General features: G+C 43.9%; 1 long non-coding RNA gene across 1 annotated transcript; it reads right to left on the bottom strand.

The window, feature by feature from the left end:
* Positions 1 to 1,881: 1,881 nt before the first annotated feature.
* LOC140427033 (uncharacterized) lies at positions 1,882 to 11,972 on the bottom strand. Its single transcript, XR_011948366.1, has 3 exons — positions 11,489 to 11,972; positions 7,149 to 7,302; positions 1,882 to 3,099 (listed from the first exon to the last, which is right to left on the bottom strand). It is a non-coding gene; the product is annotated as an uncharacterized lncRNA (long non-coding RNA).
* Between the last annotated feature and the right edge of the window lie 738 nt (positions 11,973 to 12,710).

The raw sequence follows: 12,710 nt of genomic DNA, 5'->3' as shown, positions 1-12,710 counted from the left end.
CTCCTGATGGATTTGCTGTTCTGCTTGGTTTCTGTGTTCTATCCTTCCCATGACCGAGGGCAGCTGAGAGAGATGACTCTGCTGGCTGTTAGCGATTTAGGGTTTATATTTCCCTTACCACAGTTATTAAGTTTATATGCCATTATCGTAAAGTAACTTTGTTTTGCTCTTGATTGTTCAAGGTACCTTTAATCTTCATTACTTCTAACATGACTATGTATTCATGTTGAGCATGACTTTAGCCCATCGAACTCTGATTACATTTTTTCCTTTGTAATGTTCAAAAGTGCTTTGATCCTAGAGGGGTGTTACATCTGGTTCCTGTCACTTCTAAAGTTGCTTTATAATCAAATAGTGCCCTTAGCTTGTCAGAACTCTGACTCCGATTTGGGGTTAACTTGTGCTCTCATGGACACATCTTCTCCGGCTTCCCATATTCACCTAGTGTCAGCAGAATTTCACACCTTAACATTTGTCACCCAATTCAACTGAAGATCCTGGCAATTCTTTTTTAGCTGCTTACTAAAATAATTGCCTTCAAAGAAGGTGCAAAATATTGTTTCTCTCCATGTAACTAAAAGTTCAATCTGCCCCAACTTGAAAGACATGCATCAGTTTTACAACTTGAGCAGTCACAAGCTGTTTTCTTAACGCCTGTTTGATAAAGGCTATCTGCATTTCAAAGCCTTTTTTTGCTGCTGCTGTTAACCCTTCGTGGGATTTTTCCCTACATTTGCCCATGTACCCTCAGTTCAGGTTTTGCCAGACTTCAATGTTTCAAATGACATTTTCCCATTTTTACTTTACACCCCTTCTTGGCATTTAAAACATAACTATATCTTTCAGTCAATTATCCCCCCATCCAATTGTACTGACTAACATATACCCCTGATCTTTGTCATTTATATGTACATGTCATGTTTTAAATTGTGCACCAAAATCAATCGTAAATATATCCATATCTCAGACCAGTGTCAATAGACTCTTTTTTCATTCTCTCCTGAAGTCCAATCACCGTGAACCATAGCTGTAGCTGCTCAGGAAGGTAACACAATAGCTGTATCCATGTGTTCCACTACCTCCAAAGCATTTTACTTCCTTGGGGTAGCAGCACCGTAGAAGCTTCCTCGTGTCCCTTAGAAACAGCACACAACTTAGTCCATCAGTAACCAAAAAGGTCTTTTGTCCATCACTGGCTGTCTAGTGTCCCATTTTTCCATCGTCCAAATTGCTTTCCATTTCTCATTGGAATCGGAAATTATGATACCATGTACTATCCACTGATTCCCTTGTTTCATCAATTTAAAAGGTTCAATCGATCCCGCTTCTATTCCTGACTTTCTCACATTGATGTCTAACATTGTTCCGAACCATGTATGTCTGCCAGCCCCTGGTTTATATGAGATAATAACTTTCTGCCAAGTTTCCTTCAAATCCCTTTCTTCCGTTATCATTTCCCTTAACACATGAAACGTATATTTGCCATTAGAACAATCGCAATATCATAAGCCAACAGTAGTCGCAAAACCACCCCTAGGACATCAGTAGGCACATTTAATACATTCAACTTTTGGGGGTACAACCCAATTGAATCCTCTTTTGTCACATCGAACCATCCCTTTTTCTTCTTACTTTGTGTGTTACAACTTTAGATATTTTCAGCAGTTATCACAATTTCAACACTAAAAGATAAAGTACAATATTGACACATCCCTTGATGGTTCTATCCGAGTGCTTTATGAGCCAGCACTTGGGACCAATAGTTATAACATACAAAATATGGCGTGTTAACAACATCAATATTATTCATGATGTTGCGTGCAGTTAAATCAAGAAAACACACTAAACTGCCACTATTATACTTTGTTTATTTATCCCATGTTTACCCCCTCTATTAAAACATTCACACAGTTTAGAAAATTCCTCACCCTTGTTGATTGCTGATCAAGTTCTTGAATGACGCACATACTCCCATTATCATACATACTGAAATCCTCGTGCTGGTTCATCTTATGCTGTGGTTTGCCTTCTTTCTCAATCTCTATTTAACTCTGTCAGATTCAGTTCTGCTGCTTTTGGCTAGAAGCTTATCAATTGTATCTGTAGACCTCACTCTTCTCTTTATCATGAGTTATGGTCCAACATCACCCAATCCTATCCTAATTGTTCTATTACTCAACTATCTGCCACCTATTTTAATTTAGTGTGCTTTAAACCTCCCTTTTACTAAAATAAACTATAAAATTCCAGCATTCTTTTCTTATCAATTGGACATTTCTATGCCAAACCATGTTAAGTCCCTTTCTCATACATATATAACAGTCTCTAACAATAGACATGACATTTCTTCCTTACTAACTATTACAGCTCTCCAATGCAATATTGTTTGCTGCATTGGTTACAAATTTCCCGCCGTGGCATCAAACTGCAAAACATTTTTAAACTATTGTCATTTAGCATGTGGGGGTTCCTCGTCAGTCGCTGCTGTCTGCCGAGACCCTTAATAACTCCACCGCGTAGTACGTGCCCCGTGGAGACCGCAGATCATCCATCAGCTGATGTCCAGGACACATGTCCAGTCAGGGATGTGTGACCAAAGGCTTCACTGCTCAGTAATAATTTGATATTTTGATTTGTTTCTAACCTGTAAAGTTTCCCTCCGGACTCTGTCATTTAATTTTCTCAAATATGTAGCCAATTGTATCATTTATCGTTCTTTCCGTTGAGTAATTTTATTTCAACATTTGCAACATAAGTTTTGACCTAATTTTTAAAATTCCAAATTTCCAGAGTAATGCAGCGACAATTACTCCTACTTGTGGTTTTTTAAAAAAACGCATTTCCTATCTTAACTTGCCCTTTCTTGGGGTCCCATTGAGTATCACTAGTTTTCCCTGAATGCTGTCTAAAAATCTTTAATTTATCTGATAAGTTTAGTACGTATCCCAGGCAGCTTGTAAGTGCTCCCCACATTTTAACCCATCTAGACAACTCCTAGTCCTAGCTTTTTCCCTTCTTTCTTCAAACTTGATCCTTACTTTTCTCTGGAGTGTAGTCCTCTTTCTTCATCCGAACAAGTATGTCTATTATTTTTTCCATCTGAAAAAATCAAATGAACAGGTCAAGGGTGGAGAGGACCCTATTCTTTAACTTGTACTTTCTATTTTTGTTTGGATACTCCAGAAGTCTCTCCAGGACTTCCGGATTTCCTTTGCCACCATTTATTTCTTTTTTCTTTTTTAACTGGTTTGTTTTCCTTATCATTTATGTACATCATACAATTAAGGTCTGTTAAGCCTCCTCCTTCTATCATTGCACCCCTGAGTGAGGTTCGAAGAATCTCAAACTCCTCTTTTGCTCGCTCAGTGGTCCAATCTGGTCGAAATCTGTCCTGATACATTTCGGGTATTGCTCCTGCTTTTACTTCAATTTCTTTATTTTTTATTATGACCGGATGTTTATGAAAGGTGAGTTCCGAACATGACATTTTTACTTTATCATCTGTCCTATCAATGCTGCTAACAGGTTTTAATTCACTGTCTTCCCACTCTACTTCATCACATAATATTAGTCAGTGCAGTAATCCCCTGACACTCATAAACAAACATTCCTTTCCCTCTATCTCCTGTTCATCGTCCGGGGTTTTCAATCTGTCCTCAGAACCCCTTCCCTGTATTGGGGTCTATTTTGATTAATATTTCTTTCCAAATCCATATCCCGGGTCAATCATTAATTTTGTACAACATTCCTTTTTCCCTTGTCCAATTGGTTTGGGGATATGATCTATCCTGTGGCACGGCATCATTGCAGTGATACAGTCTCTAAACACTGTTCAGCTAATTTTACCTCCCCGGGTCATCCCAACATCTTTTAAACTATGTACTCCCTCACTAATTGGGACTATCAGTTTGTCACTTCTCCACAATCCTGCACATCCTTTCAGAATTACATCGTCGTCGGCTAGGTTTTCTCTACAGTAATTACAGTTCGTCATTATCATCCCATCCCATATACAATTCCTTACTAATTACGTTTCTTTGTTTGCTGCCGATAGGTTACCTATGGAGTATCTTGATCCCTCTATCATTATCCAATTGGGTCGTGTGTTTTAGTTGTGATACAATTTATTTTGCTCCAGATGTCATGCTTCTCTGACTCAACTGTATGTTTACCCAAATTCTGAACAATCTTGTCTTTATCTTTTACAGCTTCACTGATTACTTTGCCCGTGGTTTTAGTTGGTAGCTTCACCCAAACTTTCTCTGTGTTATCAATTGGTTTTAATATCTTAATTTTTCCTGCATCTATTTTTATTAAATCCTTCCTTGCCATCAGATTCTCATTTCCTGATACTGCAAGTAATTTTCCTAATCTAACTTTTGGTCTAATATCTTTATTCCCTAAAGCTCCTTCTACAATGTATTTAGCATTCTAAACATAATTTTTCCTGCTAGTGACTTTCTTGTGATCATCGGGCTCTAGGACGCTGGTGGAGCTGTGCCATGTCAATTTCAACGCGTTAGTTTCAAAGTAATTTCCTGCACACAGATCTGACTGCTCCCGAGTTAACTTCTTTATGTGTTTATGCTAAGACAAATTTAGTTCTGAACATACTGATTTACTACCTCATAATACTGATCACATTTCTACCTGCTGTTTATAACTTCTAATTGATGTGAAATTCGGCTTTGCAAAATACAACATTTTAAAAACTACAAACACCAAAGGAAATTCACAAACCCTTATTAAACATACACACACACACTCATTCATCTACCTAGATCTTGGATCTCTATTCTGTAGGGTTTTAGGTACTCTAACAAAAATTGAGAACCCTCCGTTCTGCTAAGTCTCTCTTATCCAGGAGTTTTTTGCCTCTGTTAATTTCTTCCACTCTTGTTTCATTGCATCATCACTCTTGACCGTATTCCAGGGCAAGAGAATTACCCTAATTGCCATTTTTTGTATTTCTAACCTTCTGTTCCTGGTTGTCCCTTTCAGGTGCATTCTGACATTAAGGATAAGTACCCTTTCTGGGTCCTATCCAAGGGTACTGAGGCACTATCTTCCTGTTTTAGTTAAGGGTCGATTGATTGGTCTCTAAAGACAAATCGGTGTCCCTATTTCTCTAGGCTTTCCCTCACAATCTGCCTGACTCTAAGAATGATTTATTTTTTGGCCTCCTTTTACCAGTAATGAATGCAAGATTTTTAGTGCTATCACCAAGATGTCTTGCAGATTTTTTCTCTGTCAGTATCATCTAGTCTACTGATTTTCGCACCCAACCTGAGTTTTATGTCCCCCCCGATCCACAGAATATCCTTACAAAAGCCAATCACACATGACTTTCCAAACTAAACTCGGCAGGTAAAGTTTGACTCACACAAAGACTAGAAACGTCTAATATTCTAGCCTTTGTACCGGTTAGAAACTTCTAATATTTTAACCGTTGTGCTGGGAACCAGAAAGTTCTAATATTCTAGCCCCTACTTCACTTAACTAGAAACTTCTAATATTCTAGCCTCCACGCTGGGCGTCATGAAGTAAAAAACTCACCACTATTCTTAGAATTCCCCCTATACCAAAAAGGGTCAATAAGACATTCTAAATGGTGAACAGGGATTCTCACTCCCTGACTCCTATGCAGACTTAGGTGGGTGCTATTCGGGTCAATCTATATTTTCAAGTTATCCCCTGGTATAACCCATATCTTCATAGAAGATTTCATCTACTTACCACTTAGTAGCATCGATCCTGGGTCCCGCGTTGCTAAGTAAGTAACGTAGACTTTGTAATAACCACTGTTTCAGGTTAAAACTTTAAGTTATTTTATTATTACTTTTTCTTTTTAAAAGATAAATTCACTGTCTTTACAAAAAAGTTAAAAGATCTTGCTTCTGGATTCTCCTGGTTGGTTGCCCTTCAGGCCTAACTTGACAATCTCTCATCTTTATCTTTTGGTTTTCTCCTGATGGATTTGCTGTTCTGCTCGGTTTCTGTGTTCTATCCTTCCCATGGCCAAAGGCAGCTACGAGAGCTGACTCTGCTGGCTGTTACCGATTTAGGGTTTATATTTCCCTTACCACAGTTATTAAGTTTATATGCCATTATCGTAAAGTAACTTTTGTTTTACTCTTGATTGTTCGAGTACCTTTAATCTTCATTACTTCTAACACGACTATGTATTCATGTTGAGCATGACTTTAGCTCATCGAACTCTGATTACATTTTTTTCCTTTGTAATGTTCAAAAGTGCTTTGATCCTAGAGGGGTGTTACATCTGGTTCCTGTCACTTCTAAAGTTGCTTTATAATCAAATAGTGCCCTTAGCTTGTCAGAACTCTGACTCTGATTTGGGGTTAACCTGTGCTCTCGTGGACACGTCTTCTCCAGCTTTCAATATTCAACTGGTGTCAGTAGAACTTCACACCTAAACATTTATCACCCAATTCAACTGAAGATCCTGGCAATTCTTTTTTAACTGCTTACTAAAATAATTAACTTCAAAGAAGGTGCAAATTATTGTTTCTCTCCATGTGACTAAAAGTTCAATCTGCCCCAACTTGAAAGACATGCATCAGTTTTACAACTTGAGCAGTCACAAGCTGTTTTCTTAACGCCTGTTTGATAAAGGCTATCTGCATTTCAAAACCTCCTTTTGCAGCTGCTGTTAACCCTTCGCGGTATTTTTCCCTACATTCTCTCATGTACCCTTGGGTCACGTTTTGCCAGACTTCCATGTTTCAAATGACACATTTTCCCATTTTTACTTTACAAGTTGCTTGTATAAGCAAGCCGTTGACTGAATACAGTTGACAATTTGGATGGGAACAGCACATGTTCAATTACCCTAAGTTGATTTTGCTTTTCAAAACAAATGTGAACCTGACCTGAACTATTTTATGTTGTTGAACTGGTATAAATGTTTTCCCACCTGCTGGAGCTGAGTTGGTAACCGTTTTTTTTTTTAAGGTGCTGATGCTCAGTACTAAATTGACCATCACACTCAAAGGTCAATTGATGTGGAAAATTGAACTAGTGTCATGTGGCTGCAGTAGCATGCTTTCTACTGAAGTCGGAGCTAAGAGTATTGTGTCAGAGTAAAGGAAGTTTTATTCTGCATCTAAATGTGTTAGCCCTTTAGTTACCTGTGAATGCTTGATGCCATCAAGTTGATAATACTAACAAGTTGGTAATGCTAATGTTTTCATCACTTCTCTCATTGAACATGAAAGTTCCTCCTCTGGGATGAGGTTTTCTTTTTCATAAGCTCTCTGCATTTGATCCTTAAATGTTTTTCTCCTGTTTAAAAAAGAAAAAGGAATGTATTTGTACTGCAATAAATGTGTTTAAAACTGGAATTAAAAGACTAAATTCACGCACAAAGATTAGCTGTGTTTATGTTAAGGGGCGGGGGGACATTCCAATTGAATTACGAGACACTCCCATTTCTCTTTGTGATATAAATGATGAGAAACTTGAGTTTTTACATGTTCTCGTAGGGAAAATTATTTTATGCATTCATTCTTTCTGATCCATTTCACTGTTTTAAAAAAAAAAAAAATCAAGGGGTTAGAACCTGATGCTGGATTTCACAGGTGCTGACTAACCTGGCCAATCAGCTACAGAACATGAATCGCTGCTGGAGGCTGTGTTGGCGGTGGTGACTAACAGTGACCCAGGAAGGCAAAAGCATCCATGGTTACAGCTTCTACATCGGCCTCATATAGGCATACTCTACTGCAGTGAGAATTCACCCAGAGAGAAAAGGTAAAACTGGTCTGGATATCTTTGGGGATCATTTTTGGTGACCCATTTTACACCATTCCCCCATTTTGAAAAACACTGCTTTGGACAGCATTCCATGTCCTGTCCAGTTGCAACTCATCTAGTTTGTACTGGTGCCACCTCCCCAGAACCAATCCCAATGTCCGCAATACAGGAGTAGGATTAGGTCATTCGGCCCATCAAGTGTGCTCTGCCATTCTATTGAAGCTGATATGTTCCTCAACCCCATTCTTCTACCTTCTTCCCATAACTCCTGATCTCCATATTTAAAAGAAAAAAAAACAAGAAATCCCCTCATTAATCAAGAACTCCAGATTTGTGCTTGCGATGCTGTTACTTACAGGGCTACAGACCAAGAGCTGGATGGTGAAATCAGGCAGAATAGTTCTTTCTTAGAACATCAGAACCAGGAGCAGGCAATTTAACCTTGAGTCTGCTCCACTGTTCAATATGATCATGGTTGATCCCATCATGGCCTCAACTCCACCATTCTGCCCATTCTCCATAGTGTGCACGGCAGCTATATTCTTGGACAGTCGGGGATCCCTAGCGCCTTGGAAGAACTCGATGGATGGTGACAAGGTGTAGGCGGCGAGGGTCTGGTATGCCTGGAGGACCAGGGAGGCTCTCATCCTTGCCCGCTTCTCATAGGACGAGGCTTCTTTCTTCATCTCCCCCTCTCTCCCCTCCCTCTCCCTCCTCATGGCCCCCTTTCTCCACTCATCCATCCCAGAGTCTGCGTAACATCACTCCAGGTCGGCCTTCTGTGCTCCCTCCTCCCAAACAGTCCTCATAGGGCCTTGAGGGTCACTTTTGGATGGAGGGGCAACTGGAGTAAGCGCCAGAGGCCAGTGCATCATCTAGCTCTGGCGGCCCTCCATTGTCTGCACCATGGTGTCAATGCCCTCGGCAATACTCCTTTGCGACTAGGTCACGCTCTGGAGTGCCTCAGCATTGTCCATCTGCATCTGGGACACAATCCTCAGTGACTGGGACACTCTCTGAAGCGCCTCAATAATGTCCGTCTGTGACTGGGACATGCTCCGCAGCACCTTGGCAAGGTCCACCTACATCACCTTGTCAAGGTCAACCAACATCACCTTGGCAAGGTCCACCTACATCACCTTGGCATGGTCCACCTACATCTGGGACATGTCCCGCAGCGACTGGGACATGATGTCCAGGCACTTGCCATGGCCGTCACTGACTGAGCACCACCTTGGACACCACCACTTGTGATGCCGATGTTGTATTGCAGGCTTTCCACTGTGGTTGCCTTCCTAGCAGTGTTGGCCTCGGTGCCACGCATTGCCGGTGCCATCTCTTGCGCCCGTAGTCTTTGGGACCCCACCAATCGGCTATTGACCCACTGGAGTGTCACTGACATCCCCTCCTGAATCTCCCAGCCGCACCCTAGCATTTGTATCAGCTCTTGGATAACCTGGTCCAAATGCTGGTCATCTGACTGGGACTCAGCTGGGTCTGCGATCCCCTGGATGTACCTGCCTCCACCCGATGTGTATCAGAGACTGTGGTGCCCATCATATTGTGCCACAGAAGCCTGTCCAGCAATCTGACCAGGTGATGTCACTTATGCCCTGGCAACAGACTATATCAGATTTGAGCTGGACCAAGCCCACAAGATGCTTGGGCTGCAGAGTTTCTCTACCTTCACTGGGATGCCCCAGGTCCGGGGGGTAATCGATGGCACGCATGTTGCCATGCACTCACCAGGGCATCAGGGAGCGCCCTTCATTAACAGGAAGGGGTTCCATTTCCTGAATGTTCAACACATGCCCCCCTCCACACCACACCAAGGTTACCCTGGTCCACTCTGCCAGCGCCTGTGTAACATCACCCGAGGGTCAATTATACAAGGCAGGAGAGTGATGATAACTTGCTGTGATGAAAGCTCTGGGGATCCCCAGTTTCGGTCTATATCTTGACTCCCATCTTTTCTGCTGACAGCGCGCCCATACCGTCCGCTGAACGGGGTCTGCACTGGGAGCGTTTGATCTTGGACCACTGTGCCTGGGGCGGAAGCGGAGGTCAACAGGGGATGGGGGTGCAGGCAGGCCCGCTGTGAAGATGAGCGGGACAGCGGCTGCACAGGTATCAGGTGCGACATGTTTTAATTGTTAATATTTGATATTTCCATTCCCCCTAGCTACACACAGTGCCTCCCCTCCCCCACAATGCCCAATCAGTGATCCTCAATCTTGAGCTTACGTGGTCTCCTGCTACGTCTGGGTGGAGGCAGCCTGCTGCTTCCATGCCGTGTGGCTTTTCATGCCCTTGGTGGATGTTCTTTGGAGGGCCTGGAGCCAGAAGGCCCCGGCTGACTCAGTGTCATTGGCTTCGCCGTGTCACCCTGTTCTGCTCACTACCCTTGAGATGCCCCGGTGTCAGGAGGGGGGATTCGGAAGAACTAGAGACCACCATCATCTCCTTGGTGGCTGGCCCCGGGTTGGCCTCCTCCCTGATGGTGCCTGTGGGGCAGCTGGAGTGAGCTCCAGAGGCCTCTGCATCATCTGGCTCTGCCAGTCCTGGTGGCTCCCAGTGCCTGCACCATGGTGGCGATGCCCTCATTGATGGTCCTCAATGACTGGTCCACGCTCTGGCGTGCCGCAGCAATGTCGACCAGCGACTGGGACATGTTGCTGTGACCTTCAGCCATGTTGTCATGGACCGAGCCATGCCTTGGGCACCACCACTCAAAACACTTATCTCGTACCCCAGGTATTTCACTGTGGTCGCCACGCATAGTCAGCATCAATTCGTGCGCCCGATTGGACTTCTCCAATCGGCTATGGGCTCGCTGGAATGTCACTGATATCCCCTCTGAAACGGCAGGCTGTGTCCTGGCATTATCATCAGCTCTGGGAGAACCTGATCCAGAGCTTGGCATCTGACTGGGACCCAGCTGAGTCCTGGGATCTAGACCTCCAATTGCTGACTCCCTTGGATGTTCCTGCCTCCACCTGATGTGTATCAGCAACTGTGTGGTGTTCACCAAATTGTGTCCCAGAAACCTATCCACTAATGTCGCCCACTGAGGTGTCTCTGCGCTGGTGGAAGGGGAGGTGATAGCTGTGACATCTCGATGGTGGCCTCTTCGGAGTTCTCCTCCGAGGTGGTTTCTTGGGTGGCGGAGGCGGGGGGGGGGGGGGGGCATTCTGGATGGCCTGGCTCCATCAAATGGAGATCCTGTGATAGAATGGAGATGTGGTCAGTGAGAGGGAAGGATCATGGGTGAAAGGGCAGTGGACCTTCACCTCTGCGGCACAGGCCACCTTCGTTGTCGGTCACTGCTCTCTCTTCGGACAACCTCTGCAATTTCTAGGGCCCATTTCTCATAGGGGGTGAGGACTCAGATCTCTGATGCTCCGCACCCTGTCTTGGCCCTTTCCTGCTTATTGTAGACTATCTTTTCCTGCAGGGACAAGAGAGACCATTGTCAGCCACGCGATTGATGGATCAGGGACGCCTATCGCAGGTGGCGAGTGTGAGCACCGCAACTGGACATGAAGGGGCTGTGCTTGTGGGTGCCAGGGGGGTCTGAGGAACCAGCACGAAGATTGGATGTGGGGCGGGTGCGAGGCGTCAGCCAGTGATTTGTAGGGGCGGTGATGAGGGGGTGGATGTTGGGGAATTTGAGTGGTGGCAGGTGGAACTGATGCCAGGAGAGGTGGTAACTTACCCTTGCAGCTCGGAGATCGTTGGTCTTCTTCCGACATTGTACAGCGGTCCTTCTGATCCTGCTGCCCGAACTGACATCCACTGCCACTGCCTCCCAGGCAGCATTGGTGGCCCCGTTGCTGGTCCTCCGACCCCACTGGGGGAACAGGGTGCCCCACCTCCCATCGGCGTCGAGAAGCTTGCCTGGTCGGCATCTCCAAAGTGAGGAGCAGGTCTGTGCGCTGCCATGTTTGTGCGCTGGCTGGTAGTGAGTGGTGAGGGAGCGTTTAAAAGCAGTTCCTCCTTGTTAGCTCCAAACTACTGAGGTGCGAGACTGGCGAATCAGACAACGAGACAGGCAGTCATGTCGAGAAACTCACGGGGGCTCATTTCCAGTCTTAAGTGCCGTTAAATACGGGCTGCGATCTCACCACCGCGGATGTCAAGAAACATCCCACCAAACGCGCCCAAAATGACACTTCGAAATGTTTCCGTTACATCGTGCCCGTTAGCTCTGTTTCTCTCTCCATACAGTCTTCCTGTACAGCGGAGCTTTTCTAATATTCCTTATTTCGATTGGAGGATTGTACCACTTGGCACAGGGACATTTAGAAGAATGGCCCCTACTGTGAAATACCCAGGTCCCTTTTGTGAAATACCCAGGTCCCTATAGTGAAATACCCAGGTCCCTATAGTGAAATACCCAGGTCCCTATAGTGAAATACCCAGGTCCCTATAGTGAAATACCCAGGTCCTATTCCCACTAATGGCTATAAAATTAGTTACATTCCGGTGTATCCAACACCACCATGTCCAAATAATTTTCTTTTAGACCATGTTTAATTTGGGAGACTAAGGCAGTGCTTTGTAATGTTTTTTTAAGCCTCTGAAATCCAAATCTATTTTATTCTATCCAATCTCAAATTCTAGTTTGGAATCAGAGTGTGAATCTGCGTAAATCGATAAATCCTCCCTTTGAACCTGTGACCGGACGTAAAAGACAGCTAATGCAAGTGACACAGCTGCTGGCCAGGAAGGAAAACTATTTCATATTGAATCATATGCTGACTTACGGTGAGTAATGTTCAGAAATGCATAAAAAACCTCCTTCCCAAAATCTTCTTATTTGTTGAAGGATTGTCTCGGGATTCTTTCCAAAACTCCAAATCATGTTATCAGAATCCAACCCATGGGATTACCCTTTCTCTCTTTCCCCCCCCCCCCCCCCCCCCAGTTCCCAAAAG

Source organism: Scyliorhinus torazame, chromosome 7, assembly GCF_047496885.1.
Source record: "Scyliorhinus torazame isolate Kashiwa2021f chromosome 7, sScyTor2.1, whole genome shotgun sequence".
Classification (NCBI taxonomy): domain Eukaryota; kingdom Metazoa; phylum Chordata; class Chondrichthyes; order Carcharhiniformes; family Scyliorhinidae; genus Scyliorhinus; species Scyliorhinus torazame.
The sequence above is the reverse complement of the archived record's forward strand: the minus strand, read 5'-3'. Positions and strand labels throughout refer to the sequence as shown.